Consider the following 12802-nt stretch of genomic DNA (forward strand, 5'->3'; position numbering starts at 1 on the left):
AGTGGAGGACTTCGGATTGATTTTGACCACCTGGGGATCTTTAACGAGTGCTGCAATCTCGAACACACAGGCGTTTTTGCTTTTCGCCTCCATCAGAAAAGCGGCCGCCCTAGCAAGGAATTTCACCCGCGACCTCGTGCTCAGCTGCACAATGTTTTAGCCACTGAGCCACCGTGGCATGTCACCTTCCATTATAAGAAATTATGTATATGGTAATGGCCCTTTCAACATGCACCTGCACGAAATTTCTGTACTTTGTTTTTTCATTACTGGTGAGTGTGAAAAGGCCTATGTTGAAAGCAGCCTTGTTGAAGCCTCGTTCTTATATTTTTTGCCCCTTTGAAGATTAAAGCTTACTCGAAGGAGTATTGATATGAAATTTTTTATCTCAAGTAACCATGTACAGTAAGCCCTCATTAACTTGACGTTGTAAAATACACTAACAATTTTTGAGATAGGCGGAGAAGTTATGCAAAATGCCGCAAATTTGCGACCATATCATTGAAATGAGAGCGAGTGCTGGTAACAAAACCTCCACTGCAGAGAAGAGCTTTCATAATAAAAGTAAACACAGGAAAAACAAATCTTTATTATTGCAGAAGATAGAACTAAGTGATGCTCGCCTGTTTCACATTCAAGTCTGGTTCCGGAAAGGCGTTCTCAAGCTGCTAAATGCATGGCATCAATTGTTGGTCACCACCGCTACATTCTACCTTGTTGCAAAGCAGGCGCAGCATGTCAGTGGTTTCTGCCATTGTAGGCTCTTGAGGCTTCTCGTCGTCTGCATGATCAGCTGCATCGTCCACAGCTATCTCAATGATGTAGGCGGCGGACAGCAGCCTTGTACAGTGCGTACTCCTCATAAATGTGCCACTCATGACCGCATTCAGTGCGTAGTGGGAGCCGAGAGTCCGAATGTAAACCTCATCAGCTAACTGTAACAGACTTTGCCTGTGCCCTCTCTGTCAACGTACTGCGATATCAGTGGTCCCCCGAAAAGATGTTTTTGATAAAGGGGGGCAAATACATAGTGCCTACAGGAGGTAAATGCACGGTGAGAAAATGTTTCAACTTAATCGGTATTCCAAGGTATCTGAGTTTGAGTTAATGAGGGATTACTGAGTGTAGGTTCTTGTGCATGTCATCTAAGAGGTTTGAACATCCGCAAAGCAATCTCAATATTTGCAAAAGGCAAGAACAGCCTCCAGGCATACGCTTCGTCCAATGCCCCCGAAAAGTGCTCACGAAAAGTGCAAGTTCTGGTGCAATTCATGGCTACATCCTCTTTGAAAAGAACTTGATGGCTATGATATAATTCTCCCTTTTCAAAAATGAGTATGCGCACAAGTGGCATAGATGAAATTCACACCCGCCGCGGTGGCTCAGTGGCTAAGACTGCTCAGCACGACGTCGCAAGTTCGATTCCCGACCGCGGCAGCCGCTTTTCTTATGGAGGCGAAAAGCAAAAACACCCGTGGGTACGAGATTTCAGTGCGCGTTAATGATCCCCAGGGGGTCAAAATTATTCCGGAGCCGTCCACTACGGCATGCCTCATCGCCTGCGTTGCATCGGCGCGTTAAACCCTACAACCAATCAATCAGATGAAAGTCGCAAGACACCAGATGAACTTTCTAACAGTTTGCTCTGCTTTCGAGCAGCTCCACCACCACAGAAGAATTTTACGACATACACACGATGCACGAACGGAGAAATGTTTTGTAGGACGCAGATGCCAAACACATTCCGTGTACTGGCTATTTGGGTGCATTGGTTGGACACAACAGAAAAAATCTACGTAGCTGCAACGACAGATATGTAAGACGTGACCCACCCAGCACTCGGGTGTGCGATAAATTGCTTGCCCAAGCCCTCTCCTTCTCGCCAATGCAGAGTTTCAGTTCAAGTGCCAGGCATGAATGCTAGTACAGCAATCTTCAAGGAAGAGAGTTATTTAAAATGAAGCACTCATAATCCCAAACCGAGTTCTGAAAAGCATGAAGCCAACATTAAAACATTATTCGTTCGTCCGCAGTGTCCACAAGGTCTTCGGCACCTCACTGCACCTAGCCTAGCTAGGACTTCGTACTGTGGAAAGCAAAGATTGGCTCGCTTCCGCATCGTGCCTGTTCGTTAAGACAAATCAAAATTAAAGCACGCAGTTGCAAGCAAGCATCAGCAAAGACCAGGGCCGTAGCCAGAAAGTTTTTTCGGAAGGAGTTTTGGGCTATCGGAAGGCAGGAGTTTTGCCCAAGGGAACACCAATGCTCGCTTAAAGCGCTGCCCGAAAAATTTTAGGAGGAGGTTCGAACCCACAGCCCCCCTTTGGCAACGTTCCTGGCAAAGACTGCACCCAAGGTCTGATGAATCTACCACACACGAATGCTCGAGCTTACCGCCCTAGCTGCCGCGATACTTTTTTTGTTTTGTTTTGGTGCAGTACGACATCGGTCATTCAAACTTTTTATGGGCCTTATACTGGTACGACAGCGGAGTTATGGTGGAGTCAGTGACTGCCGAACAGGCAACATGAGCAACACGCTTGCAGCAGATACGCGACGCGTTCATCAACCAACAGCTCGACGCTTCTCTTGACAATCGTGTAAGCAACCATCCACGACAACATATAGCGCGGTTAGCGGCTACGTTGACAGAAACTCGGGCATCAAACAAACGCCAAAGCGAACCCACCGCTGCAGAAGGGCGTACTTGCGCAACAGTAATTAAAAAACACCTTACCGCAGGCATAGCTTCTTACACAACGTGCAGTGCCTTCGTGATAAAAGTAAAAACAACAAAAAAGCCCACGGCTCAGGAAGTGACGAAAATGTCTTTATCACGTGACTTTTGGCTGTGACGTCACGACCTCGATCTGTTGATGGCCGGACAGGGCGTCCCGCCCTTCAGGAGAGGAATTAACCGACCTTTTGGGCGGGTGAGGAGCATTGCTAGGCGGATGTGACGTCACGTTTGCTCGCAGCGTTCCCGCGCGGTATGTTTACATTTTTCCGAGTGCTGCCTACACGGCGTACGTGCCGTAGCGATTCAAGTAGTCGCGTTCACAACGCAAGAATTCATAAACTGGCGATGGTTGTCGCCCTGTCAGTCGTCGTTCAACAGCTCCAGCGTCTTCTGGCACTGCAGCTTTGCAGTTATCTGTGGGCGTTCAACTGTCCACCATCGGCCGACCAGGTGAGTTTTTTGGCGGGTTTGCAATCAGTTCGCATATCTCCTACTGCGAAGCTTGCTTTCTGCTCGCGGCAGTTATATTAGCGTCGTTTACGAAATTCTTAACGGCGCGTTCTCACCGTCTTGCATTCTCTGTTCGCGTCTGTCGGCGATCGCGAGCTGTTGACGGTTTGTTGCACGGCGCGGGAACTCGCTCGCATTGCAAACCCGTCTCGCCCATGACGTTTCCTTGTCTCTTTAATGTGGCGTCATTAACATCACTTGTTTTCCTCGACGCTTTTTCTAGACAACGTGCCTTGTGCTAACCGATCTTAATATTGTAACAAAAATGAACTTGCAGTACGATCTGTTGGTGAAGTTAGGAGCGTGACAGGTCCCTGTTGGCAAGGTTTTCGTGTGTGCGTGTTGTTCGTGAGGGCGTTGTAACACGCTACTTTAGCCTGTTGCACTCGTTGCTGCATCCAGCACTTTTGCTGCCCGGAGTGCCTGCCAAGGGATGCTTACGTCGTTATGTGTTTTCATCTTTAATAGTGGGGCCAATCGGCGTTCAATAACCGATGGAAATTCAGCGGGAACGACCTGGATAACGCAGGGCGGGCAAGAGCACTGCTTGTGTGGTCTTCGCTTTCGTTTGCCCTTTTTTTAGTCATCCTAGATTGTTTACTTACTGCTGCCTCAACGGTGCTTCATTCCTCACGTTCCATTTATTTCTCTTGCAGCATCTCCTGACTGCAGTCACGGTGCCCCTAGCCTGCCTGCAGCACTCATCCTGCCATTCTAGTGCAGGCCACTTGTCACAACCAAACGGGTTCCCGACTTTTCCTGGCTTCTATTTGATGGTATACTTTAGATCCACCAGTGCGTTCTCACTCCGTGTACATTTCAAGCGAGGGTTTACAGTAACACGGTAGTTGATAGCCATGAAGACAGCAGCGTGTGTACTAAAAATCAAGTTTAGTTATTTATGCCAATGTCAAAAAACCAACCTGGTCTATGCATCCATTCCAGCCTGACATTTTCAAATACAAGTCTTTCAGTAACTAGTGAAACAATGAAGAGGTAGGGATAGCTCATGCACTGCTTAATTACTACCTTCATTTTTTTACTGTTGAAAATTTATGGATGATGCTATATGTACCACCTAGTGAAGTCCCACCAGAAATTGTTATATGCACTACCGATATAGCACAATCTATGAGGTGGGCTGGCGTGACCTTCGTGCAAACAGCACCGTACGTGGTTTCCGTCACAACAGTTTGCACTGTAGTCTTGGGCGTGTAATGGGTTATGGCTGACCACAGGGCCGTTTACAGTGCTTTCCAGCTTCCAGTGGAGGCAGGAACATAAATTATGTGGTCGGCCAGGGCACAGTACATGGTGTTAGTCAACACCATAGATATACCGTGCCTCGGATGCCCGCGTCATATATATATATTTTTTAATTTTACTCTTGAGTTTTGTGTAAGCAAGGATGTATCTAGTGCCCCTATGCTGTCTATCCTTGGTTTTTGTAAACACTAAGTAATATCGCACGGTAGCTTTATTCGTCTTAATGAGATTTCTCAGGTGCCAGATTGCTCAGATCTCACATTGTTTCCTATGGCTGCAGGGATGTACAATGTCTTGGGTTCGATTCTTGGCTGCCGGGGCTGCATTGAATTTATAAAGCCAAAAAAATTAACCTTCTGTACACGATGTCTTGGTTTACGCTAAAGATCCTTGAGTGAGAGTTCTACCAACTGCCATGTGCCTCATAGTGTGAAGTGACCTCAGTTTACTCGATTATGATGCAATTACTTAATGCCTTTTCATGTAAACTCTTGAGTGCAAACGGGAGAAGGTGCACCTACCTCGCCTTGAGCTGTTAGACTAAGTTGCCTTTTTCGCACGACATCTAAGCTGTGTGAGAAAGCCATACAGGGCTAAGAATGTTGTAAGAAATGCCTCTTACGTGAGGCAGCTCATACATAATGTTTAAAAAAACCGTGTCACATTATTTTGCAGTGCGCTCTTTAAACGTTTTACACCCCTCCTACCGCCCTGCTTTTATTGTTAATAAAGGCACTTTGCATATGTAGACACGGGAAAATGAAGCAGAAAGACATTAGATATTTTTTTCAGCTGGACAGTGTCGCAGGCTATGCACCTGACGCAATGCTGTTTGTTCATCACGGTTTGCACTGTGCTTTGAAACAATTTGTTACCAAGGTCAAAAGATTCACTTGGCTATTTCATGTCAGGAATGATACAAAGGGATCATCTGTGGAAGCAATGCCCATCTTATTCTTGTCATTTTGTAATTTATGAGAGCTGCTGCAGCCAAGCATTCTATGGTATATTTATGAACTAGAAAATACATGGAAAAGGCAGTCTCTAAGCTGGAGGGAAACTATCGAGTAACATATGCATTTAGTTTAAATAGTGGCGTGTTGCCCAACTGCTGGGCAACCGCATTAAGTTTATGGTGTGCTTGTGATTTGTTCAAGTATGTGAACTAGTCTTAGGCATTTACGTGTTGATAAAAGAATTCCGTGCTATCTTCATTCATTCACTGCAACTCGTTTGTGCTCATGGGGAGCATTCGGAATATGACCCTTAGCATGATAAAAATCAGAATAAGCTTTACTCAGTTGGACTCAAGATATACCTGATCAGGACACGTCTACTCCTGAATGCTTAAATACCTGATCACATAAAAAATGGCCAACTTAACAAGCTGCAGGAAAAGAAGCAGCCCCATTCCTTCACCATAAAATAAAAAGAAGACAAGAAGAAACTATTTTACATTTGCAAAAGGTCCAGGCGAGGCTGTTGTTTCTTACGCTTTCAAGAATACATTAATACTGTTGTTGTTTCACAATATAAAGTGAATTTTCCTTACACTACTTCCTCGAATTCAGTTGATTTCCTTTCTGGGTGACCTATGAGACCAAAGGTGCAATGTAATTAACAGTATGGCTATGTTGGTTGTAAACATGATAGAAAAGGAGCACAAAAATATGCATGGCAAAACTCAGGACTTTTGTTGTGTTGTTTTTCATTTATAGTTAATTTTGTTTTGTCCTATGGCACAATGCAATTCTCGAAACCAGCTTTCCTCAGAAACCTATTGAGCACAATTTTTCATACTAGGCAACATTACATGCAATGGCTGCACAACACTTTTTGCCTGAATATAAATGTGGCTTAAAAATGTCTGTTATTTTCAAGCAGGCAGTTTTCATTGCCAGTCAGACAAAATGGGGCCAGATGCCATCTGTGCAGAACCGCATGTGACCGCACCATGGGAGGAGGAGGACAAACATTTTATTGAGCCTTTAAAGGCCCCTTAGGGGACGTGGTGACCGGCGTACCGGTGTCCGCAGCAGCCCTCGCCGTGACCACCCGTTGGGTAGACAGGTCGGAGCTGCCCAGTGCCTCAGCCCAGTGCCCACCGTCTGCTAAGAGAGGATAGGGGTTGTGGGGACAGTTCCAAAGAAGATGGTCCAGTGTTTCCACTGCTCCACAGGCCGTGCAGTTGGTGGAGGGGTAGACGGAAGGATAAATATGGTGCAGGTGGTAGCGACATGGGAGGGTATGGGTTTGCACCAGTCGCCATAGCCGTTCTTCCCTGTTGGATAAATCCGGGTGTGCGGGGGGGAGCTGGCGGCGTGAGAGGCGGTAATGTGCCGTAATGTCTTGGAAGGTCAAGAGACTGTCCCGAGCTGATAGGGCTCCGTGAAAGGGTTCGAGGCTAGGGCCTGCTCGGACGGTGAGCTCTCGAGCGGCCCTATGTGCTGCCTCATTTCCCCCCACACCCATGTGGGCCGGAGTCCAGATCAGCTTTATTTGTATGGTAGGAGGATTTTTGAGGAGAATTCCGAGCGCCAAGGGCGAGATCATGCCTCTGGCGTAATTTCGAATGGCCGTTTTCGAATCCGAGACGATAGTGATAGGGGGTGGCCTATGTGTAAGGGCTAGCGCAATAGGTGACCGATAAAAAGCGCAAAGGCTCATGGGTACGTTGTCTGCTCCAGCCACTTCCGGTTCGAGATCTCGCCTGGTCTCCCGTACGCCGGCGGCTTTCACGTGCGTGTGTTCGTGTTGTTTATTTATCACAGAGTGCTAACCTTTCAGAGAAGCCCCTAGTAGAATTCATTGTTGTTACACCTTGAATGTGCGAAGCATGAGCGGTTTTTTTTTTTTCAGTGGAAACAGATAAACAACAAGCACAAGCGCGCGTGAAAGCCGTCGGCGTATGGGAGGCCAGGAGAGCTCTCGAACCGGAAGTAACAGAACTCCGCGGGAGCAGACAATGCACCCATGAGCATTTGCGCTTTTTACCGGTCACCTATTGCCGCCTCTTCCGCCTCAGCGGGTCAGTTGGTGCGGTCTGTTTGGGATTTAAGAGGAGGAGTGTTGGGATAGTTGATTACTACTGCGACAGCGTATGCATCCTGCCATCGATAGCAAGCTGCGTCCACGTAAACTGTAGTGGGGTGGACGGGGTATTTCTCTGTAAGTGCTTGTGCTCGTAGTTCCCTACGCTGCTTGTTGAAAACAGGGTGATATTGCGCGGTAAAGGGTAAATAGTGAGGGAGCCATGAATGTCGGCTGGTACCGGGAGCCTGTCATCGCAGAGGATAGGGGCTTTAAGGTTAAGAGTAACAAGGAGAGTGTGACCGGTGGGGGTGGATGAGAGCCTATTTAGCTGACCGATAAGGTGGGCTTCAATGAGTTCCTCCGCAGTATTGTAAATGCCGAGTTTCTCGAGTCTGGCAGTGGTAGTGCTCTGAGGGATTTGTAGCGCCGTTTTTTAGGTCTTTCGAATGAGGCAGTTGACTTTAGAGAGTTCGGTACGCGAGGGCAAGAGATACGGGAGAGAGTAAGTGAGAAGGCTGAGCCCAAATGCCTGTATCAGCCGGATACGCTCCGTTTCTTTGAACCCCTTGTAGCGGGCAGCAATCCTGCGGATGAGGGCGATCGTCTGATTCACCTGAGAAGTCAGCTGTGCTAGGTACTTAATGTTTGCACAATTGCGCTGTATGCAGAGCCCAAGTATTTTCAGGACTACCACTTGGGGAACATCTCTACCATCAATCCGGACCTCAATGGTGGGTGTCTGGGCTGGGTTGCCGGTTGATTTGGCAGGGAGGATTAAAAGCTCAGATTTTTCAGGTGAGCATCCAAGCCCAACTTGCGCGGCGGTGGTAACTAAGTCAGCTCCCTGTTAGAGAACCTCCTCGATTTGAAAGTCGCTGCCTCTGGTGGTCCACAGCGTAATATTATCGGCGTATATGCTGTGGAGTAAGCGAGGGATCGCGGCGAGCTTACTGGGAAGGTGGATTAGGGCAGTGTTAAATAGGAGTGGGGATAATACTGCGCCTTGAGGCGTGCCAATGGTTGGGAAATGGATAGTGTCGGATTGTAGGTCACCGAGCTGAATAACAGCCGTGTGGTCCGAAAGGAAGTTACGGATATAGTTGTATGTGCAACGACCCGGAGTGAAAGTGGCAACGTTACACAAAATAGCCTGGTGTGATACGCGATCAAAGCTTTCTAAAGATCAAGTGCCAAAATGGTTCAATTATCTACCTTTGAAGGGGCAGCGATAATTCCGTGTTTTAATTGCAGGAGTACATCTTCGGTTTCCGCACCATGGGAAGTGTTGTCCAGTTTTTTGCAAATCGCTTGTTAGCCCTACGGGAACCGCAAAACGTGTAGTGAGTGCCATAATCTTTGTCTCAGCCTTATAAATTGACGTGAAACCTTTTTCCTCCTTACTTAAAACAGATTTCCTTTTTTGTTGTTTGATGCTGTTTACAGCAAGCACTTTTTTGTAGAGAAAAGGAACTGCCACCTGAAGAAAACACCTCTGCTTCAAAAATGCACTGATCAAGATTAGTATCATACTACAATGAGAACATATAAATGTTAAAATGTGAAAAATTAGCCATATACACAAATAACTAATGAAGTGTGCCGCTGCACAAATTGGTTTTCAATACATAAACAAAGGAGTGCTTCAAAGAGAACGGACAAGAAAAAGGGCAGGGGTGTTTTCTGGTCTGTTTCACTACAACCTAAAATGATGCTTTGGCTCTCGGGAAGATTAAGTACACTATTTATATGGTACTAGGAAGTGTCCAAGCAGCATTTCTGACTCGCCCCGTCTTTCTACGAGCATTACTGACAGTTTCTCTCTTGTTGATCGAAGAAAAAAGTGAAACGTGCTGAAAGCATCAAATCTGCATTCGCACCGTTCAGTTGCATGGTCTGGCTCATTAACAAGGAACCACACGACAAACAGACGTGCTCACACGTCAGCTCAGAGTTGCGTATCGAGAAATTCTGGGCGAGCTAGAGAAGCTTGCCAGGTATTGAACTTAAACATCAATAAAGCATGCTATGCGACAAACCAACGACGACAGAAATAGCTACCTTCATACTGGGAAAGTGTTCGAACCACTGTGGCGTGTTAACGCCGCGATCAGAAAGTTGCCACACCAGCTTGACAGCCCTGGCGCGAATCGTGTGTGTCAGTCCGGCCCACAATTGAAGACTTCCGCGTTATTACCGTGATTTGTGGCAGCCAGATTGGTGGGATCGACCCATGGATGATCGGTCAGAAGCAGTGACAAGCAGCCATGTTGACCCTCCGAACGCTTGAAAGTACGTGTAAACATATAAAAAAGTGTTTCTGACTGCACCTAGATAATGCTATATCGGTGGTGGGTATAGCACTTCATAGGTTGTATTCACTGGTGTGGCCCACAAGTGGGCGACCCTGTGTGTGCGCCGCCATGTATGTGCCGCAGCGTCTGTGATACGTCGGACTCCATGAGATTGCAGTAATGGACCTTTTTCTATTGCCAATCTGCACATGCGCGGGCTGGTAATCCGCCATTCTAGGCAGTCGTCTCGGGCAAAACAAACAAAAGGGTGCCCCCTCCACTTGTTGCTGGGGTAGCAGCTATGCTTTCTAGTGATGCACGTTTTTATTTCTTCTTTTTCGATAGCATGTGGTGAGTTGTGCGTGTACACAAAGGATTTCAAAGGAAAGGGGTGAAGACTTGAGGTTGACCACGGTACGAGCACATGGCTACCAGCAAGGGGGTGAGCGGTGCAAGCATGGCACAACTCGGGAGATGGCATCACGTGCACTGGCTTCATTTAATATAAATATAGAATATAAATATAAACCGGCGTGTGCATAAAGCATTTCTTCGAAAGCAATATTTGGTTTTTGTTTTCAACTGTTCATTAAATGGCACTTGTGTCAACATCGGTAGTCGCAGGCGACTGCAGCGTTGCCTCTGGCATGCCGTGTCGCTTTCGTTCATAGCCGCAGTTTCACTCTACAGTGATGCAAAGTTCTTGAGGGCAAGGAGAGCACCACCACGTAATTTGAGTGCAATTAATAGGTCTTCTCTTAATACTAAGGCCGACAATCAGGTTGAAGTGGTGCAGACGATATGCACCGAGGTTTTCTTTTTTCTGCGAGGTGTGGGCACAATGCGCAGGCACAGACGTGGTGGTTTCCAGTGTTGTCGGGTGAAGAAATCTCCCTCTGAAATTTTCAGTGAATACCATCTATTGGGTTGCGCTCCAGTATTTCTGAAAGGTTCTCTGCTATTGTGTCAAATTTTTTAGAGCAGTCATGGTCGCTAAGATGGTAGTCATGAGAAGCTGAATCGCTGTTCCAGAGGAGGCTGGAACAACTGCGCTATTGCTCCGCTTGTTCCCAGGCTTTGGTTATGACATCAGTGTCCTGACAGCACCACACCTAGCTTGCTCATCCCAGAGCTTGCAGTCTCCTCCTGATGCATTTTTCTTGCTCTTTGCTCCACCTCCTTTCCATCTTGAGGTTCGTGCTTAAATACTCTCATCATGTCTTTGCAGCACCTGCTGACTGGGCTCTAGCCTGTGCCTGCTGGTGAAGAGAAGTTTGCTGTGAGACGAGGGTCTTGACAAGCACGTAACTCCTGTTGTTAAAGTGAAGCTTTCAGGACCTCACTGATTACATTCAATGTGGCTACATAATGCACTGCAGGAAAGCTAACTTTACACAGTGAGTTTCACAAAGCGATGAGGATAAGCAAAAGCACATCAAGCACCTCAAGAAAAAACGCTTTCCATGGTCATAATGGAACCAGTGTCCCTTGCATTATGAAACCATTGTCTGTCAGACTGCACCCTTCTGATACGGTCGAAGCAGTTTAGATTTTGGACTTTGGCTCAAGTCGCAAGAGAGAGAGCGAGAATAAACTTTAATTAAATGCGCAAAATGCTTCAGAGAGGTGTCCTCATTCCAGGATGCCTTGAGCTCAAGCCGCGTTGACAGTCCTTTTGATCAGGCGCAGCTGACCTTTGAGGCCGGAGCTGGCCAGAAAGCTTCGAGTTAAAAAGGAACATCAGTTTTTGATCAAAAACTTTATTTTTACAGTTATGATGATAAGAATCGGGGGATGCATGTGGTTTTTCATTGAAACTGTAGATATGAAATTTGTTTCTGTGTAATACGACTCTATTCACATTTATTTGGATTTGTATGTTTGACGTTAAGACAGCCTTTATAAAAAAACTGCTGGAGGGGCGCTGCTGAATAAAGTACCAGTTAACTGTGCACAAGTCAAGGAGTGCAATAATACTAGCATTATCATTCTATCTGGTCTGTAGGAGAAGTTACAGCCATGTGAAGTTTGGGCCTAGAAAATGGGAATCAGGAAAACTGGTGTTGCCATCCAGGCCCAAACTTCAAACAGCTGTCATTTCTGCTACAGACCATATATAATGATAATGTTAGTCTTATGGCAGTCAGTCCTTGATTTGTGCACAGTTCACCGGTACCTTGTTCAGCTGCATCCCTCAAGCAGTTTTTTTACAAAGGCTGTCAAAAAATCAAACATAAAAGCCAAATAAAGTTGAATATAGTTGTTTTACACAGAAACAAACTTCATATCTACAATTTCAATGAAAAACCACATGCATCACCCAATTTTTATCGTCCTAACTGTAAAAACCATGTTGTTTTTTTTGTTTAAGACCAGGGTGCCCCCTTAGAAAAAAAGAATTTGAGTTTTTTGGTAGACAGCCCGGTAAAAGACCCCAAAAGCAAAGATTGTGGTGTGTTTCCACCATACTACTCTAGGGTGCTGGTGGCAACTGCCCTGGATGAATTGCTTTTAAACTTTATTTCAGGAAATGAGTGAAGATCAATCCCCTTTTGCGGTGGGGTGCTACATGAATGGTTCATTTTTAGCCACTAGATTCAAATGTCATGTCTTCATCCTCTCTCTAAGTCTTCATCCCCTCTCTAAGGGGTTTTGGCACCTCCCCTTAAAGGTGATTGACCTTGACTTGTGACAGCCATGCAGCACTTTTTTCATTTCTAACATCATGGCAATTCGCAGTCCCACTTCCAGTTTGTTTCCTCCTACTGTGTACTGTGGAGTACAGACTACTGGGTGGTAGTAGTGTCGCCAGCAAGCAGTCCTCTAGCTCCCACGTTGCTGTTCATCTATGCCATCCAGCCATACGCCTGGTTGATAAGAAAGTACAGTGGCTACTAAGACTCCCAACCCTTAATTTTGTCCATTTGCCGTATTCTTCGTCTCTGTTCAGCTGCGTGGGAAG

The 12802-nt window shown here is 46.3% G+C and overlaps 1 protein-coding gene and 1 long non-coding RNA gene across 3 annotated transcripts in view; both read left to right on the top strand.

Moving 5' to 3' along the window:
- The window catches only part of LOC144158581 (uncharacterized), a 116830-nt gene that overhangs the window by 78738 nt on the left and 25290 nt on the right, over positions 1 to 12802 (top strand). The gene's annotated exons all lie outside the window — the stretch shown is intronic.
- On the top strand, positions 2935 to 11718 carry LOC144158573 (uncharacterized). Of its 2 annotated transcripts, none has more exons than XR_013320131.1 (3): positions 2935 to 3190; positions 3907 to 4026; positions 10186 to 10762. It is a non-coding gene; the product is annotated as an uncharacterized LOC144158573 (long non-coding RNA). The 2 variants fall into 2 exon arrangements; XR_013320130.1 differs by lacking the exon at positions 10186 to 10762 and adding an exon at positions 11069 to 11718 and having other exon boundaries at positions 2942 to 3190.

The sequence above is a fragment of the Haemaphysalis longicornis genome, unplaced genomic scaffold (genome assembly GCF_048455015.1).
Source record: "Haemaphysalis longicornis isolate Haplotype H1 unplaced genomic scaffold, Haemaphysalis longicornis Haplotype H1 scaffold_10, whole genome shotgun sequence".
Lineage (NCBI taxonomy): Eukaryota > Metazoa > Arthropoda > Arachnida > Ixodida > Ixodidae > Haemaphysalis > Haemaphysalis longicornis.